Here is a 12,680-nt window from a genome sequence, read left to right on the forward strand (position 1 = left end):
CTGATCACAGGGAAGAGGGTCAGGGGTCAGGCTCCGGGGGAAAGGTCGTCCGTCTCCACCGAGGTCTATTACACCTCTTCAATAACCCCTATCATGTGGGGAAAAAAGGTTGGCTTCCTAAACTGATTATTTGATTAGAGACAACCGGTCTTTTATTACACTTATAGACTGTGAGGATAATCAAGCGAAAACAGAAAGAAAATCAGCTTCCAGAGTCAAAATGCCACTGATGTTCATGCTGCTGTTTCTGGTGACAACATAACAAAATCTTTTTAATCAACTCTGTCAAAAAAAAAGAAGCTGGCAGTACTGGCCTCTGTTTATTTAAAAAATGCTGATTTGTGTTGGAGGCACACTGTGATGTACAGACAGTCCAGGAAAGGCTTAGTGTGTCAGTCGCTCTGTCTCCCTGGAGCACGTCTGGTATGTAAACAAAGAGCGGTGCCCACGAGACTGGAGGAATATGTTCATCATGACCTCTCCTTAACACTGAGGAATGTGTGAATCATACAAAACACACAGGAATGTGCACCTACACCCCTGGACACGCACCCATGCAACAACAGCAACATAAAACCTGTGACAACAACAACAACAACAAAAAAACATTTGACAAAAACACACAATCTAGACAGTAGCAGCTCTGGGGCTTTGAGGATTATTCACTGTGTTGTTTAAAGTTAGTCATGGACAGATCATCTTGGACTCTGGAAACTGTAACTGTCAGGAATGAAGTCAACAAACATGTTATTCTTGTTGTATTTTGTTCAGTTTTGTTCAATATCTATCACACTCTACCCAATCTATCACAAATTACACCTGCAAACTATTTTTAACCCCGACATTAATGTTGTTTGTATTGTTGGTCTGCCCTGTGGAGATTGAAGACAGAATGCTGAGATTAAAGTAAGAATTCTGGAATTCTGAGATTAACGTCAGCTGTTTTATTGTTTCTTTGTTTCTTTCAAATGTTTTTTTTCCATGTGGCCCTAGTACTCTTCTGTAGTATTGTTTTGTGTCAAAGACATTAACAAGGAGAAAATCATACTGACAGCAAACCTGATTGAATCATGTTTCTATTAGCATTATCCTGTGCAATACATATATTTGACCATCATATTGACAAGTTTGACTCAAAAAAGTAAAAAGTGAAAAACACAACAGAAATTCAAATAAAATCAAAAAATTTGAATTTCTTTTTGAGATTTCCTGAGCAACTGGTTAACCCAGGTGCACTCTTGGTAAATTACCATGGGAATAATACACAAATCCTTAAAGGGACATTTCCTGGGCGTGTGCGTGTCACGTATTCAGGCTTTAATAACTGTGTTTAGTCAAAGTTATGATTCATTTTATATCGCATTTGTAGTCGTTATAATTGTACAGAAGTCACAATATATATCGTTTCTTTCTTTTTCGAGCCAAATTTCAAAATTTCACAATTTCAATCCGATTTTTAACATTTTGAGTAGTTTTTGCACAGGCGTGTTTTTATAGTTTTTATAGTAAATAAAATGCCTAGGTTGTGCTGAAAAAAAGGATATAAGACACTCTATTGCACATTCTTATAGCCTCTATACTGTATATACTGTACGTCTAAACATAGTAATGGAAAATAGCATTTAAACATGACACATTTAATGTATACATTGACGCTCTATTATACTGTATTTGTTTCATTTATCGGAAATGTGTTTTTAATCTCCATACAGAGAAATCGGCTGCACCTGAGAATTTGACATTATCAGCTGATCCCCGCCGCTCTAAACCCACATGACCACAGAGCAGTAACCACTAATGCCGAACAGATGTTCATCTGCCGCTGAAATGGGATGATCTCTTCCCGCGCGGTGGCTGGTTTCACCCGGGGGTGGGGTCTTCAGCAGAATTAAGGTGTCACTGCACTTTTGTTGCCGTCCGTGTTGTAAAAATCGCATGATAACAAGGTAAACGGTCATGACCTACATTCAATGCCTGGTTCCACAGCGGGGCGGGGAGAGAGGTTTGAAACCCACCACACAATTTCTCAAACATGAGGATGAGGGGCATTAATAGCAGGCGACTGCTTTTTATGTGTCTCCGAGTCTCCTCTCGCTCTCAATTTACAAAGTAAAGATGCTTCTGCAACCCACAAAGAGATTGAGGGGGATCGAGGGAGCCGTTTGGAGTCACGGTGACTAACCTGGCTACGCAGATGGGCTATGTGGGAGGTCAACAGATCTGTGAAAAAAACCACAAGGCTGGGGTTTTACTCAGAACTGACAGTGACTTCTGTTAGTCTCCCCCCCCTCTGATGTAGGCAGGAGTTTGGTATGAGGGTCATATGCGCTGGAAGCCTTTATCTTGGTGGACAGCAGTTTGAAACGCGCATTACCATATCATTAGCATTTTTCACCGGGGATATGATTTATCAAACCATACAGCAATCAATGTGTGTGTGGGGGGGAGAGGAAACCTTAATCAGCCAGGGGATAGGAGGACATATGGCAGGCTGATTAGACCAGCATTCACCTGCTGACTGAGATCCACGTCGTGAATTATGATGCCTCGCTCTCAGCAGGAGAGGAACGGTTTCCACTTGTGTTCAACACAACTGTTATTGAGACTTAGCGAGATCAAAATCTGCCGTTTTATATTCAGGGAGAAGGCGGACAGAGGGAGCTGTTACAGCAGTTATAGGATGTGAAGATGTTTTATACAACGCGACTGTGGTGTGTTTATGTAGGTGGCTCATGTCGTGTGTGTCAGTAGATCTAATCTTGTGTGTGTGTGTGTGTGTGTGTACGTTTGTGTGTTTTGACAGTAACTGTCTTATCCAGAGCCGTCTGATTTTCTTAACCCTTTAACACCGAGTTGATCGCATTTGTCCAAGCGCACTTAGCTGTTCATACTGTTCAAATCTCAAATTTAACACCAAATCTCAGTCATGTACAACGACAGTGTTTTTTTTCCTCCATAAAACTTTTTGTTTTTTGTTAATACACTATTTTAACATGCAGTAAATTGCAAATGACGGCCAAATATTGAACGTTATTCTGGAAAAATTGGCAAAAGCACCTTTTATGGTTAAAATATGTACCTTTTGAGGCATTTACTGAGGTGACCCACAAAATTTCCCCTCCTGACTTACTTTTCTTTCTATTGCATGAGCTTACACATGGCTATGATCATAATAATGACTTTTTTACTGTCACTTTATAATCCAATATAAAATAAACACACATTCTCCCTCTTATGAATGAAACATATACGCTGTAAAGGCTTTTGCTCCTCCTGGACTTTATGGCCATATTATAATAGAGAGAGATATTATCACACATTGTAGAGTTTGAAGGAGTTCATGTGGTTTCCTCTGCAGTAGGTAACTGTCATTTGCTTTAAAGTGAGACTACAGTTGCCAGTGTTGCGTCAATTGTAAAGTGATAGAAGTAAACATGAGTGTAGGTACACACAAAGCCACCAGACTGGCTCAGTCATTTCATTTGTTTAAGGTAAATTTTGTTTATTAGCTTGTGAACCTGACTTTCAACTTGAACTTTCTTTAAAAAGTTATTAGTGTCCTCATCTTTGCTTTCTCCTGCCTCTTAATCCAAGATACTAAATCCAGTGGCTGTAATTCATAAAATATAGATCAAATATTTTCTGTAGTAGTCTTCTGTAGCGCTCATATTCTAATTTGTGATAGTGTACACTTACACGGATGTGAATGTTTCCTAATCCGATGAATTATTCATGCAAAAAAAAGAAAAAAAGAAGAAGAAAAATCTACTCAATTGCAGTGATGCAACGCTCCTAAATCCAATAGAGCCATAAAGCAGTCCTGACTATTGATTAGCAGCATTTCCCAGAGTGGCCTCATACAGGCAGAGATATTTAAGGGATTACAGTCTTTGGCATAAACAGCAAATTCTTTGACAGTTGACAAATTTTTATTGTATTGACGTACAGTACAGTGTCTGTGTGGACTGACCCTCTCTCCTCGGAGGCTCCTCCACACGTTCCCTTAAGAGGATGTGCCATCACTACTCATTACACACACACACACACACACACACAGGCACAGAGGGGAAAAGCAGGGGGGGAAATAAGTAGGCCACGCCGGCGTTATCTGTTTTTCATGCCATGAAGTTGGCAAAGCTGACGAGGGTTTTGTGTCCAGTGGGGGACGTCAGAGGTGGTAAATGGACAGTGGCGTGTCTTAATGCACACTCTGCTGTGCTGAAGAATTGACACAAGGACAAAGGAGCGGATTTGTTGAGATATTGTATATGTTATTGATCAGTTATTGATGGATGCGGTGAGGTTTGGTTTTCCCATTATAATATAGTACCTCCTCATGTGGGCGGGGTCATTTACAGCACGGCTGCATGAAACTGCCGTGACTTTGTTTTACACGTGACACAATCACACAAACTAGTGACTTGCAAAGCAGTAAAGCAGTGGTTTTTTTAGTGTAACTGAATCATTAGAGTCAGTTAATTCAGTACGCTCGTATGACCACTCCGGACTCTCTTTCAGCACTGCTGTCGGTAAATACACCAGACTCCCCTCTGTTAAATATTGAGATATTAGACATTTCTTGTGCTAAATGTTGGAAAATCTTTTTAACCGATCTAAAGTTCGGCATTGTTCGGTTTGATTCTCACGACTCTTCCAGTGGGGCTGCTCTCTGACCAATCAGTGGCCGGCAGTCTGATGACATCACACATAGTATCGGTTCAGAGCAGGTACTAAAAAAAGTGCAAGGTACTATCGCTCGTGGAAAAGCAAAAAAAACCAAAAGCGTGCCGTTCGAACTACTGGGACCATGTAGTGGAAAAGCACCAACTCCTTACTTTTGTAATCAAAAGTGGTGTATTTTTGGAAGTTAATCCACTTTTTTGAAACAAAAACTATCCTCAGACTGCATAACTGCGAACATAGAAGCCTCTTAAAGCCTCTTAACACTTTTCTGCTATGCTAGTTCATTTGCCTTGTGATTGTAATTTAATTACAGTTTTGCAAATTGTTATCCTTACACCGTATTTGTTATGAGTTAAAGTATTAATCTCACAGTGATTTATTCCCGTGGAACGTATTATTTCTATCTGACGCTGATTAACCAACGTCTTCGTTTCCGTTTACTGAATTGTCAGTTTCAGTGTTGCTGGTGTTCAGGTATGGTGTGAGCCGTTCAAGATAACAATCAGTCAACAGGTGGTCCACTGACCTTATATATGATCAGGCCTTTTTAGCGGAGGCTTTCAGAAGTTCACTCATTCACTGCCTATTATACTGTCCACGGCTCAGATTCGCGCTGTTGCATGCATGTATGACACACGAGCCGCTGTGAGATAACAAAAGGACGACGACCGAAAAACACGTATCAGCTGAGTGTGAAACGGTACGTGTTGTTCAAAAAGAAAAAAATGGAAAAAAGGAATTTCGAGCGGCAGAGGACAGTCTTTTGTCTCATAATCCTGATAATCTTGGCGAAATCCCTCTGTGTCGACTTGGATTAAATATTCAGCTGAAGATCCAGCTGGCCGTTATTAAATGTTAAAGAGGCGTAAGCCTAATTAGGCGAAGAAGTCCACTCCTGGGACAGTCCTGGGTGTGAAGCCCTCCTGCCGACCACCGTACATGAGCAGCAGCAGCTCCAGTGTAACTCACTCACTTAACTTCATCCAGGGCTTTTCTCCCTGGGTTCAATTATTTAACAAGCACCACCAGCTCCGTTCAGGGACCGTGTGACTAAATGTTGCCCTCGCTGCAGTGCATGGCTGTTTTGCCGAGCCCTAAAAACACGCATGCCTCAGTGCTGAGTGCAAACATTTGTCACCCAGGTGTGAGGAGGGTCAGACACGGCGTCCCTCTGACTCAAAGAACAGGACAGAGAGTGACACTCTCACAAATTATACGAACGCCACAGTCCTTGATCATGATCAGAAATCCTCTCACATCCTCTGTTTCCAGGGAAAACTCCCCGGACAAGGGCATGGGGAGTGATAAAAAGCAGGCGAAAAAAAAAGCATTCTCCATTTTTTCCATTATAGCATAGATACAATGGTGCATTCATCAGACTACACTCAGTGCTAATTTCCCTGTAGGCAACGTGCTCCATTTCACTCTCAGTGTCTGCTTTTAAAAAGCCAACCCCCCACCACATCCATCCATCCCACCCTCACATGCACACACCCCCTCCTCCTTATCCATCTCCTCTACTTCCTCCTGTTCAGGAAAAAAGAAAAAAGGAAAAATGCTGACATGTGCGTAAGAGTGCTTATTTTTCCTCATCCATTACCAGATTAATTAACGTGTGGCTTTTGCCAATGCCCAGACGGGGGATCCTCAATACTTCAAATGAGCTTAATCACCATGCACTCCCCCTAATCTCGTGCTAATTTAAAGAATTGCCTGGAACATACTGATGCCTGGACACTCTCTCTCTCTCAATTTTCCACCAGAAATCCTCTACTGTATATTTCATGTGGACGATGGAGCTGTTTGACGGGGCTTTTTCATTTGGATGCGGTGCTTAAAGACTCCACTGTGTTCTGTGACATGTAATGCTCCCTGTGCATGAGGATTGTGTTCTGGGAGATAGTGCACTGCCTCTCTAAGATGCAGTGTGTGTGTGTGTGTGTGTGTGTGTGTGTGTGTGTGCACTCACTAAGGCAGGCATTCTTGTAGCTCTTTGTTGTCCACATGTCATGATGGATTTGGTCATTGGCAGCAGTGAGTGAGACTGACACGAGAGCATGCAGTGTGCCTCCAGGAAAACACAAGCTCAGCCTATTGTGCCTCTTTCGCAGCTCTCGGTCCCCACTGCAACACCCCACTGTCTCACGCGGGGAATAACGCAGATCAAATTGTGAAAATAACAAACAAAAAAAACAACAACCCCTGCACGTTTATATCATATCACTCCTCGGGTGATACGCCACTCGATTCGGTTTCATTAATTGCTGCTCTATCTCCTCATTAATTGTTTACCGTCCTGTGTGTGTTTTGCTATTCCCATGGCTTTATAATCTAAATGGGGCTGATCATTCAAAATGCATATAAAATAATGCTTCCAGGCTCATTTATCAGTTAATATTGTCTGCATGTGAGACCAGAGGATGAGTGAATACATGAATTATTAATGGGTAAATTAGTTTGGATTGATAAACCCTGTCTTCAGCCCTTAGAACACAGAGCATTCCGGCTGCTTTTTTCCATTATGTTAAAACGTACGGAGGTTATAAGAATTTATGGAATTAGATTTGTGTCAATATTTTCAACCAACACTTTTTAAGAAGCAAACAAAATATATATGTAATCATTCAAAAATATTGTATTTTATTTTTTCGATCTTTGTGCCGTGGTTTTTCTTTTCTGGGCGGGCCTTAGGAAGCTGCCTGCTGATTGGCTACTGAGCTTAATCGAGCGGAAGTCATCACAGGCTTGGAGTTGCTGTCTGTCTGGAACAAGTCAACGTTCAAAGTTCACTTGGCTCGTTTTTATGAACAAAAAGAAAAGAAAAAACTGTCTCTGGTGTGATTTCTGCGCAATTATCGCTACATTATATCGCGACTAAAATGCGATATAAAGATGACTCAACAGCACATAAGAAGACGAAAATAAAACACATTTTTTTGTGCGACCTATGAACACACACACACCCAGGATGTCCATATAAGGAGTTGTGTATTATTCCCACAGTAATTTACCAAGGGTGCATGGGTGTTAAAGTGTTCAAACACTGTTTGTATCTACTCACTGTCAGCTTTCCCTAAACCGTTATACCTGGAGATTTGCAGCTGATGCCCGCTGTGCCCCGAGGTCTCAGCACCCTGACCCGCAATCCTCTGCCACTGTGTTACACTGAGTCCACAAAGAAAGCTATTAATCCTCTCCGTACTCCCACATCAGCTGGCTCCTATTTGCATAAAGATATCAGCGAGACTGAAGGAGAGCACTGCAGGGCTTAGGGTGCATGCGCTGGCAAATATGCGGTCGACTCTCTACTTCTAACCTGTTTCTCTCCCCCCCCCCCCCGCTTTCCAAACAGACAAGGTTCCCGCGAGTCTTCCACTGAGGAGGATGTGCTTGTACAACAGCAGATAGGGATAGATTTGTTTAAAGTGGCAAATTGCCTGATTCATCAGCAAGGACAAAACCCCTATTGATGCCATCCATCTCTGACAATCTCTGGCCCCTCGAATAAATCATTCATCCCGCTGTCAGTTAATGTAACGTGCAAATAACGTGCATGCACAAGACGCTTAATGGATCCTCGCTATAGCTGGGAATCGACCCATCCTTGCAGCCGGTGAGTGTGTGTGTACTTGCATGTTTGTGTGTGTGTGTGTGGTTTTAAAGGGAGGGTGTATGTGTGTGTGTGTGTGTGTTTGTATTGGTCTTGTCGTTGGTGTATGCGTGGCTGACTGTACTCGGGCCTAAGGCCAGTTGAAGAGAGAGAGAGTGGGGTCACATTCTGCTGCTGCTGGATAGAAGCCCACTGGATTGCCCCTGTCATGCTGCAAACACCCCCGAGGCTCCGGCAGAGGGACAGGAGTATCTGTGCACACACACACATGTACACACACACACCCCCAAAGCACCATCTGCTACCGCCCAACACTGAGCCACCCAGGATGGGGCCTGAGGAGGGGCAGCTGGGGGTTGCTGTAGGGAAAGAAGGACTTAAGTAGCCCCAGCACTGTCTGTCTGTCTGTCTGTCTGTCTCCCTTCAAATCTACCCTGCACGATTCACTCCACTATGCTGTGCTCAGACCTGTGCACAAAACCCGGGAGCAAGCGTATAGTTGCAATATTGGACATTAGATCCTGATTAACACAATGTGGAAAACGTAATGGGCTGTGTACTCTCCCGCTGAGAGCGGGATAGAATTACTGAGGAAGGGGCAACAGAGTGTAATCCTGCTTTTACAATGCAGGCGTGCACCGGTCCTTTACAACAGCCACCGGGGGAGGCACTGATGATTGTTCATTAGCAAACTCAGTGGGAGCTTGCACTTGGCCAGCCCGCTGCACCTCCTGGATCAGACTTTTGCCTGCAGCCAAACCTGACGCAGGTTCGCGGCAGTGAAACCGAGCGACGTGATGCCCCGAGATGTGGGAGCACAAAACCCGGTCTTCCTTTTGTTTGTAAACAAAGGGATGTTTATTTCATGGAGGGGATTTTTTTTTTTTTTTACAGTTGCATGTGCGGGTGAGTCTGTCAGCACACGCGGCTCTCGAGCAGAGCCTAAAGTCATTAATGTTAATGCGCGTGTGCATCCCTCACTATTCCCCGCGCGACTCTATATATAGGGCTGTAATGATAGCCAGCTCGGGGAGATGAGAGCAGTGAATTAATAAGCCTTAGAAGAAGATCTCTGCACCGTCTCCAGACAATGCTGCTCCTCTCTGTGGAAAAAGTAGCAAAGATGAGATGTTAAGAGATTAATTTTTTTTTTTTTTTTGCCCCCCTTGTTTCTGAACACTGAGAATGAACTGATTTCTGGAAGTGGCAAAAAAAAATAATAATTAATTTCTGTCTTTACATTCTGTCGCTAACATCTGATTAATTGATGAGCCTGGGGAGCAGCACCGCATAGATCACACTATAATGAAAAAGGGTTATGGAGTTAAATTAAGGATCAAGTTTTTTGTGCCATAAGAAAACAGCCCCTATCTGGTAAAGCAGAGCTATTAGCACAGACGAAAGATAAATAATTTATAGTCTCCAAATGACCAGACTGAAGGACTCTGTGAAGGATGACCGTGACAACAGCGACTGAGCAGCTCTGAGCCGCGCTAAAGGTGGAGAGAATAATATTCTCTGTGTCCTGGCGTTACCTCCGGGTTAGTGTGATGTGAGGACAACACCCCTCCCTATACATTCTCTTTTGTGATGCTCAGCCAGATGAGCCAGCGTCCAACCAAACAGGGGTGAGCCGAGGATAAGATGCCCTAGTTGCTAGGAGTGATTGACTGTGTTTGTCTCCCCTGGGAGTGTGTGTGTCTGTGTGTGTGTGTGTGCGTGCGTCTGGTTCCCAGAGCTTTATGATACGCGGCGTATCGCCCCTCGAGCTGCTGCAGCCACAGTCCGACTTCCTGTGATCTGGCGACTGGGTGGCAAATGTGTAGCCTCCTTGTTAGCAACATCAAATCTCCCAGTTATTTGTACTTGTGTGGCTGCCAAAGTTTTTTTTGGGCTCTCAGGCGGACACTTGTAATAATAACATTATCGCTAAGTATTGTCCCTTTAATTACGGTTCTGAGCTGCTGCATAAAAAATGTTTTTAAGGAGGGTTGTATGAGATGAATTATTAATTGGGAAATCAAGGAAAGCTTCCACCTGCCTGAACTTTGTAACAGCTGTAACCAGTGGGCACAGGTTTCCATTAAAATGTAATGAAGTGGTGCCAATGACCTTTTACGACACAGTTCCTTACACACACACACACACAGAATTTTATATATCCTTCTGAGAACACTGCATTAACCCTAACCCATTCACTTGGATACATTGGATAAAGCACTATCCCTAACCAGTTCATTCCTAACCCTAATTAACCTAAGCACAATTTAAATCTGAGCCCCACACTTAACCTGCTACTCAGAAATGAGGTTCTGCCTCATTGGGACCAGGTTTTTGGTCGCCATAAGGACTACTGGTCCTGACAAGGTCAGTGTTTATGCCAGAAAAAAAAAGTCCAAAAGAGGTGTTAAATACAAACACACACACACACACACACACACACACACGTCATAATGAAAAGTGCTTTTCTCCATTAAAAATTAGAGCATGCAGCATTTTTTCCACGTTGCTGTTGATGCCACTTGAAAAAGGTGAAACACATTTAGGTAAATAAATCATCTTTGCATTTTAAAAAGGAAAAACTGAACTGAAACAAAAAACCTTGTTTGTATGAGATAAACAAAGGAGAAATGACAGTTCCGTAGTTAGAAATATAGAAAACGAAACACCTTTAACCAACGACAGCTACTGTGTCCAGTGCTTGATATGAATGAATAGCACTGGATTCAAATTCAGAGCTGTCAGTTGGCTTCATGTTATTGAAGGGAAATTTGACCACAATCAAAACCAACGACTATACCTGGTGTCAAGTTCTGTGTAACACTGTTATACTCGCGTGTCAGGTTACTGTAGTACCCCACGTCACCATCGGGTGGCGGTACAAGTCTGGACGCAGGGAATTGGACGCATTCCTTCCAAAGAAGTAGAGAACGATGCTACAGCTCCCTCGGACACGTCTGGTTCGAGTGGCTGTGTCGGGCAGGGGAGTCGAGGTTCGAGGGTCGTCAGGTCGAGGTTCGGATGACTTTCCTTGTTTTTGTTTGTTTTTTCCTGCTTGGTGAGCGGGGCTTAATACTCCACCTAGTGGTGGGGCGGAAGTTCAGCTTGCACATGCAAAATCTGGGCTGCACGTCTATGCATTGGGGCCACACGCGCTGTGTGCAGACGAATACGGGGGCCTTATGACGGCACGATCTTTTAACAACATTTCTGGGAAACAGTCTGATCTTTTCACAAGATTTACCCCCCCAAAAAAAATAAAAGAACCTGTTGTCCAGTTGCAACTTCAAGTTGAAAAACCACACTAGCTGCTCCATAGGTGACGACCTCTCTGCTGCTCACGCAGGTCAGTGATTTTGTGACACAGTCCTTTAATCCAGACAAACTGGACAGCGGTTGTTGTTGTTGTTGTTGTTGTTGTTGTTGTTTGTAGCCAGCGCCTCTCCAGGCATCTGTTCACTGCCATTAACATTCAGCCGAGCAAAGTCACATTCAGACGCTAATCAATCGATCAATATTTGCTCCTCTGTTGCATTTACTGCCAAGTGAGTCTAACAATTCATAATGCAGCCGACTGCTGCGTGTGCTGATGTGCACAGTTTGTCCTCAAAGGTCCGACAGTGACGCAGAAATGAGTAATGTCTCCTCGTCTCTTTGTTTCGATGGGCATTTCAGGTCAGATGCAGAGCAGGTTTCCTGAGAACGACAAGAAAGTGGCCCGGAACAGACAGTGCTCACCTGTTTGCTTTGTGCCGGCCATCTGTTGAAAGGACGAGCTTTTACAATTCTTTTGATAACAGGATTAGTGTTGTGAATCTGTTGCTAACTTAACTGCCATAAAGCGAATGGCCGAGAGTGATATCAACCGGGCACAAACAGAGAGAAACAGAAACCACGGGAACATGCTGCAGTTTTACGAGCCCTCCATACTGCATAGCAACTTTTCTCATGTCCTTTGAATCGCTGGGTGTTTGAATGGGAGCGTTCTTTAAAATGTTCTCGTATTTTAAAGTGAAAGTGTAAAAATTTTTCTTGTGTGTTTTACATGGAGAGGATGTTGTGATGCAGGGGAAAGAATTCAGTATTTAACTCATCAGGTTTCTAAATATACAGTGTGAACTTGATACGTTGTGTTGTGATGGTTATTATCACCTTCAATTCACGCCCCAGGGTGTTAACACGAGAGGTAAAAAAAAAACACTGACGTGTACATCTGTCGGGATGCAGTTAAGTCAGGGGGCTCAAACCCGCGGCCCGTGGGCCATTTTTGACCCCGCAGTCAATTTCATGCGGCCAGCCACTTAAAATCAAGTCAACATGTTATTGCTGTATGTTTTTATTGTGAATTACATGCTGTTCCTTATCAAAACAAGCACTTCTATTTAGA

Source organism: Solea solea, chromosome 1 (assembly GCF_958295425.1).
Source record: "Solea solea chromosome 1, fSolSol10.1, whole genome shotgun sequence".
NCBI classification, from domain to species: Eukaryota; Metazoa; Chordata; class Actinopteri; order Pleuronectiformes; family Soleidae; genus Solea; species Solea solea.